Genomic DNA, 7,599 nt, shown 5'->3' with positions numbered 1-7,599 from the left:
TTGGATTGCTTGTTTGTCACGATGGCTCAAAATAATACTAAATTATGTGACTTTACAAATACCAACAATAATGATTTCCTTAGCACTCCGATTGCTCCTCTTACCGATACTGAATCTTGTGAAATCAAGGCTGCTTTGTTGAATCTTGTCATGAAAGATCAATTCGCCGGCCTTCCTAGTGAAGATGCCACTACTCATCTAAATAGCTTCGTTGATTTGTGTGATATGCAAAAGAAGAAATATGTGGACAATGATATTGTTAAGTTGAAGCTATTTCCTTTTTCGCTTAGAGATCGTGCTAAAACTTGGTTTTCGTCTTTGCCTAAAAATAGTATTGATTCTTGAAACAAGTGCAAAGATGCTTTTATCTCTAAATATTTTCCTCCCGCTAAGATTATCTCTTTTAGAAACAATATTATGAATTTCAAGCAACTTGATCATGAACATGTTGCACAAGCTTGGGAGAGGATGAAATTAATGATACGTAATTGCCCTACACATGGTTTGAATTTGTGGATGATTATACAAAATTTTTATGCCGGATTGAATTTTGCTTCTAGAAATCTTTTAGATTCGGCCGCCGGAGGCACTTTTATAGAAATCACCTTAGGAGAAGCTACTAAACTCCTAGATAATATTATGGTTAATTATTCTCAATGGCACACTGAAAGATCTACTCATTAAAAAAATGCATGTGATAGAAGAAATTAATGTTTTGAGTGAAAAGATGGATGAACTTATGAAATTATTTGCTACTAAGAGTGTTTCTTCTGATCCTAATGATATGCTTTTGTCTACTTTGATTGAGAATAATAATGAATCTATGGATGTGAATTTTGTTGGTAGGAATAATTTTGGTAACAACGCGTATAGAGGAAACTTTAATCCTAGGCCTTATCCTAGCAATTCCTCTAATAATTATGGTAATTCCTACAACAATTCTTATGGAAATTTTAATAAGATACCCTCTGAATTTGAGACTAGTGTTAAAGAGTTTATGAATTCACAAAAGAATTTCAATGCTTTGCTTGAAGAAAAATTGCTTAAAGTTGATGAATTGGCCAGGAACGTTGATACAATTTCTCTTAATGTTGATTCTTTAAAACTTAGATCTATTCCTCCTAAGCATGATATCAATGAGTCTCTCAAAGCCATGAGAATTTCCATTGATGAGTGCAAAGAAAGAACCACTAGGATGCGTGCTAAGAAAGATTGTTTTATGAAAGCGTGTTCTTCAAATTTCTATGAAAATAAAGATGAAGATCTAAAAGTTATTGATGTGTCCCCTATTAAATCTTTGTTTTTCAATATGAATCTTGGTAATGATGGGACTGAATATGATCCACCTTTACCTAGAAGGCGTTCCAAAAATTCGGAGTTTTTAGATCTTGATACTAAAATTGATAAAAGTGGGATTGAAGAAATCAAAACATTAGATGTTAATAAACCCACTATTTTGGATTTCAAGGAATTTAATTATGATAATTGTTTTTTGATAGATTGTATTTCCTTGTTGCAATCCGTGCTAAATTCTCCTCATGCTTATAGTCAAAATAAAGCTTTTACCAAACATAAACATATCGTTGATGCCTTGATGCAATCTTATGAAGAAAAGTTTGAGGTGAAAGTTTCTATCCCTAGAAAACTTTATGATGAGTGGGCACCTACTATTAAAATTAAGATTAAAGATCATGAATGCTATGCTTTGTGTGATTTGGGTGCTAGTGTTTCCACGATTCCAAAAACTTTGTGCGATTTGCTAGGTTCCATGATTTTGATGATTGCTCTTTAAACTTGCACCTTGCGGATTCCACTATTAAGAAACCTATGGAAAGAATTAATGATGTTCTTATTATTGTAAATAGGAACTATGTGCCCGTAGATTTTATTATTTTTGATATAGATTGCAATCCTTCATGTCCTATTATTCTTGGTAGACCTTTCCTTAGAACGATTGATGCAATTATTGATATGAAGGAAGGGAATATTAGATTCCAATCGAACATATAAACCACGCTAGGCAACCCGCCTAGCGAGGGCACATGCATCCCGCTTTTGATCTCGTTCGCTCGATCTGCCTCGCTGGAGGCTTGTTTCTTTCCACACCACTTTTTCTTGCTCAGGCGGATGACAAGTGGGCCTTCGTCTCTCGCGGGCCTAGCTTGGAAGTGTGCGTGTTGTGTGTGCGTCGCTCGCGCCTTGCGTGAAAAATACATTAACCGCGCCCATCGTGGATGATTCACCCACCAATCCCGTGTCCTCCTCCCCACCAATCCCCCATCCTCCTCCAGGCCAGGGCACAACCCTAGCCATGCCTCACCGCCACCTCTCCTTCCCCCGCTCATCCTCTCCAGACGCCGCCGCCGCCCCTGTCTCTCCTCCTCTCTCTCCTCGTGACCATCATCGCGCGTGCCCACCCAACGGATCAGGTGGCCAGTGCGGGATGCAATGGCGCATCTGGCCAGAGGAGAACGGAGCGGCTGCATCTCCTGGCAATGGTAGTGGGGGCGGGCGAGGTTGCAAGGCGACGGGTTGAGGCGGCGGCGGTGTCAGCAGATGGAGGAGCCGCTCTCAGGTCGAGCTGGGGCTGGGGCAAGACTGCAGGGTGACGGCCCTAGGCGGGGGTACAAGGATCCAGTCGGTGTGCTGTTGCTGCCGCCGAATGACGGAAGAGGCACTCTCGGCCGGGTCGAAGTGGCAGCGCTGTCGGTGATGCCAAGGTGAGCTTCTCTGCATCCTGATCCGCCTTTGCTCCTGGTCTTTATCCCTCTCATTTTCTGCCCATCTACTCCCTCCATTTTTATATACAAGGCCACTATGAAATATACATTTTGCATCTATACAAGGCCACCAACAGTAATCGAGGCAAAGTTAATGCTATTTTCTCGTACTAACAACCTGTTTAATACTTGCATGCATGCAGTCATAATGACAGTAAACCTCTGACGGCAAGCCAAGCAGGGGCAAGGAAATGGGCAAGCGAGACCAGCGAGGGAAGTAACAGGGCGTGGCCTCACACACTGGCTCGTCGTCAGCTTCACCGTTACTTGCAGCTGAAGAAGACAGAGACCAGCAGCCGATGACGCCGTCCTAGCTGGTGTTGCTTACCACAGGCTCTGAGGTATGGTAGGATGTGATTCTTATTTTGAAGAGTGGCACGCTCGAGTTGTGAATCTGCTGCCATATGTTGGCTGAGGAAAATAATGGCACTTATAATATTTGTGCAGCCAAGCTTGCGAGATTTACGGACTTGGTGCAGTAACACTGTAAATAGGTAAAGATTCAGACCTCACCAAAGACATGTTCATCCTATTGCTTGCCTTGGTATTCCATAGATTATCTGCCCTGTATTCCTATTGCTTTCCTAGCTTGGTAAGTTTGTTAGCTTGAATTTTGTGAGGTGAGTATGCTAAGTTTACATGCTGTAAATAGATTATGATCTAATAGCCAGCAATCTCTCGGCACATTTGCTCACAGTAGTTTGTGTCATTGATGTTTTTCTTAATGTACACATGCGCTTGTATCATGCTCCTCATATATTAGAATAGATCAGTTTTGTTCTAAGGTTTATTCATTTATTTATTTCTGCGAGGTGGCTATCCAGTATTCAAATTAACCAGACCATTTTTTTACTTACCTATAGACCATTTTAGATCTACTCTGACAACCAATACAGCCTTCAAGTCCACTAGAAGAAGAAGCTTGTGAAGCATCCAAGTGGTTAGCCTAGAGCACATGAAACAATTACCAGTTCATCAAAATTTATAGCTGAAGTTAGATAAAAAAAAGTAACAGTGATCAAGTGGATGTACACCCAACTGGATTTATAGCTGAAGCAGAAATAAAAGGAAACTAGCAACAAAATAGATGTGTTACACGAGATCTGACTTAAAATGGCAGATTGCTTGAAGTTCCAGAACTAGCTAATCTTGAAATTACCTCAGGACCAAGGGGGTCTTCTGGGTGTCTTTCTCTACGTACAGGTGAATATTTATATCCAGAGGATCCAATGGCACCATTCAGAGTGACATTAGCTGCTTGCTGAACGTTATTTTTATCAGATGCATTATCCCCTTGAGTTATAGCCTATAGTTCCTCACTTCCTTCGAAGTTCTTGCAATCCATACATTTACAATTCTTGGAGCAAAGAATATTTGCTTGAAAGCATTCACAGTACTTCTTGAGACACCCTGATTTTTTGCAGTGACAGCCTTTATTATGTTTGGGAAGTGAAGGTGCTCTAGCATCCTGATGGCAGTGAAGATTAGTCAAATGCACGAAAAAGAATCACAAGAAAGTATTTTATTTAAATGCAGTAAACTTATTTTTGAGTAATCATGTTCTTTTTCTGTTTTCCAGGAAGGTACAAAGGCTAAGGTAAAAAATAAATTTAGTGGGAGATTCAACCTGGGAGAGGTGCGCAGAAGTACTCAAGAAAAGAGGTAATCACTATAATAAATGATATATTTCACTGTTTTATGGTGGAACTCGCATATGAGGTCTTTTAATGCTTCAGAAAGGAACTCGACAGTTTTACGTGGATAAAAGAAGACCTGCCTAATGTTTTATTGGTCTTCTTTTATCCACATACCTGCTAAACACCATATTTTATATTTCATTTTTAGCTGGACAGTAGGCAGTCTTAAACAATTTAGACCCACCCCCCTAAACTTCACATTCTAGACCCAGCCTGCTTTATTTATGAATGTGAAATGGCATTGCATTGTTACTTTATATTAGTGACAAATTCCTGAACATACTTTGGTTCTCTGAACTTTGTTCAAAGTGCTTCTTCCGTTATCAAGTCTCTAACTAGGCTTTGTTACTATGTTGCTGAATTTTCCCTATTTTATAGTAGACTCACATGATTAGCTGATGCAGATTCTACAACTTGAAAAGCACCTCAAGGAATTGTTATTTCTGATTGCAGTTGCATCCCAGGTGGGCTGAGGTGATAACTGAATTCTGTTCTACTGCAGATGAGATTCCGTATTCACTTATATTTGCATGGGCCCAAGGATAGTTCTCTTTATGTTGTAGTACCACTTACAAATGTATATTCTGTGAAAGGAAGCGGATAATTTAAATGGGCCCAAGGGACTTCTGGTGAGGCCTACAAGGCTGGAACACTGTCTGTAAGGGTGGTGCCCTCTGATGGATATTCATTTGTCAACTAATACATGACCATACTAGAGAAGCACACACCACGCACACACAAGGACCCTAACAGGTTGTATATATGCATGTGGACGATCTTTAAATACCTGGGTGATAATCCTTTAAATACCTGAATGATTATTCCGCATAAACAAAGTCATATTGTCATTTTTAACACAAGAACAAAGCGGTGTCCCATAACACAAATAGCTACTGTTTGTGCTGAGTAGCAAATTCATTTATTAGTTATGGGGCATCAAGAAGAGCAAACACCAATGCGGTGAGACATACCTGTTCCATGTAAACATGCGGAAAGTAGTAAATCCTTTCACCTTGGCGAGGCACTGTGATCAACGGCCTAGCGCAAGCATGTCATAGCTCCTTGTATAATGTGTCGCTAGAACTCCCTGCACAAAGGACTCATTATGTCAACTGGGCATGCAATTCAAGGGGCCTTTATTTATAGCAGCAAATTCTAACAGTTGATCATGAGTTAATTTAGTTAACCAGTATTGCATCATCTTTTATTTCTAAACAGCAATACTGAATATGCTCATTCCTATGGCTACAGTACAAGTTAAACCATCCCAACTCCATAGCAGTACTACTCCAAGCAGAACTGGAATGATTATATATTTTTTATGGATTTTACAAATTCAGCAGGTTGAGCATTTTCCTGTGATTTTCTTGATAAATCAAATATTAGAGTAAACTTTCATACTCAGCGACAACTTGACTTAGCCTAATATATGTTGGTTTCTGAACTTGGTAGATCAAATCAGCCAGGAAAGCTACGTGTGTGCAAGCTAGCTAGACAAGCACACAAGGAAGCTGCTCGGTTGATGAACAGTAGAGTTAAACATAATATAGTACTCTGTATACAAAAAGCTCTCTCTTTCTCTCAAGTACAGGCAGCCCACGAGCAGCAGCAAGCAGAGCAATAGCGAGCAGCCAACAAACAACAACAACAAACAACAGAAGTAGCAGCGGCAAGCAGCAGTAAGCAGCAAAAGCAAGGGGCAACAAGCTCGTGGCCTAAACATGTTGGCCTGGACAAAAATGTTCACAGGAGGCAGCGCCACAACCATCTCCAGCGACGGTCTGAATGAGAAAAAAAACAACGTTGACAAAAGAAAAGAAGGCACGAGAAGGCAGGGCGGCTTCTCACCCTACTGTTTGTAGCGAGGCTGGACGGCATGGGGACGAACGACAGCGAATTCAGGACGGCAGCAACGGCAGTCAGCTTCAAGGAAGAAGTAGGAGAGACCCGCGGCTTCGAATTCTTGGTCCAGAGGAGACGCGGGGCCCGTCACGGTCCCTGGAGTTGCTCGGGGAGGAGGACGACCGTGACAGCGTCGCAACGGCGGCTGACGGAACAGAGGAAGGCGGCCTCGGTCCAAAAGTTTGCTGCATGCTCGGTGTCCACGAATAGCATCAGAACGACGGCCGGAGCTGAACAGAGTTAGGAAAAGTAGCTAGGATCAAGGACTCACTGGAAAAATGAGGCAATTCACGGCGGCGTCCAGCGGGCCTGCATGTTGGACCCTGGGGCGTGGATGTCGAGCCGGGCGGAGGGCTGGTGGATCCCGCCCGTTCCTATGGCTGGCGTTGCAGCGGCGAGCGGCGGCATCCCCGGCGAGCTCGACCTGATCCAGGAGGAAGAGGAAATGGATTGAGGAGGGAGGTAGTGGAGTAGGAGTAAAACGTGAAGGGGCAGGGGTTTGCGGGCGCGTGTCCCGCGAGCTGGCGCTGCCAGCCTGACTGGTGGGTTCACGAGAGGGACCCACTGGTCAGTAGCAAAGGGAGAGGTTGAAAGAAAAAGAAGAATGAAAATGACTGTAATATCTCTTCCTCCTCTACTCCCTCATAATCTACTCAGTATTAATTTCAGTGCTCAAAACTCATCAGAAATATCTTGAAAAAATTCACATATGCTACTATGTCCAAGACTTTTCAAGAGTATTTGACTGCCCTTTTTCAGATTTGAATTCAAATATGCCCCGAGTTTGGGTTTGAATTGTAAGCCGGTGATATGAAATTCCAAAATTCATTAATCTTTTACTAGAGTTTGTAAATAACACACAGCTCCGAGATATAGCATGGAGTATGACTTAGACTTGTCAAACTATTTTAAAATTTTGTTTGCAGATAACTCTTGGTTTGGATCAGTTTTTTTCATCTTAGAAAACATGTATCATCATGAACCATCTGTCTATCATCAATCCGTACTTATTTCCATATGTTTCATTCTGTGTCTACATATTTTAATGCACACTCTTCCAATACCCGCCTTTGCGCCATTGACGCAATGGGTCATCTAGTTTCCATTAAAGAAAGGCATTGAACACTTTCCTAGGGCGAAAATAAAATTACCATATGAATCCATCATGAGAGCCACTTATGGATTGCCTACCAAAGATGGCAATACCTAGATCTATCCTT

General features: G+C 41.7%; 1 long non-coding RNA gene across 2 annotated transcripts; it reads right to left on the bottom strand.

Moving 5' to 3' along the window:
• Nucleotides 1-3,497: 3,497 nt before the first annotated feature.
• Nucleotides 3,498-7,091, bottom strand: LOC123183088 (uncharacterized). 2 transcript variants are annotated; one of them, XR_006492426.1, is made up of 5 exons: nt 6,651-7,091; nt 6,326-6,564; nt 5,449-5,564; nt 3,940-4,248; nt 3,498-3,726 (listed from the first exon to the last, which is right to left on the bottom strand). It is a non-coding gene; the product is annotated as an uncharacterized lncRNA (long non-coding RNA). The 2 variants fall into 2 exon arrangements; XR_006492425.1 differs by lacking the exon at nt 3,498-3,726 and having other exon boundaries at nt 3,756-4,248.
• Between the last annotated feature and the right edge of the window lie 508 nt (nt 7,092-7,599).

This window comes from Triticum aestivum, chromosome 1D (assembly GCF_018294505.1).
Source record: "Triticum aestivum cultivar Chinese Spring chromosome 1D, IWGSC CS RefSeq v2.1, whole genome shotgun sequence".
Classification (NCBI taxonomy): Eukaryota; Viridiplantae; Streptophyta; class Magnoliopsida; order Poales; family Poaceae; genus Triticum; species Triticum aestivum.
The sequence above is the reverse complement of the archived record's forward strand: the minus strand, read 5'-3'. Positions and strand labels throughout refer to the sequence as shown.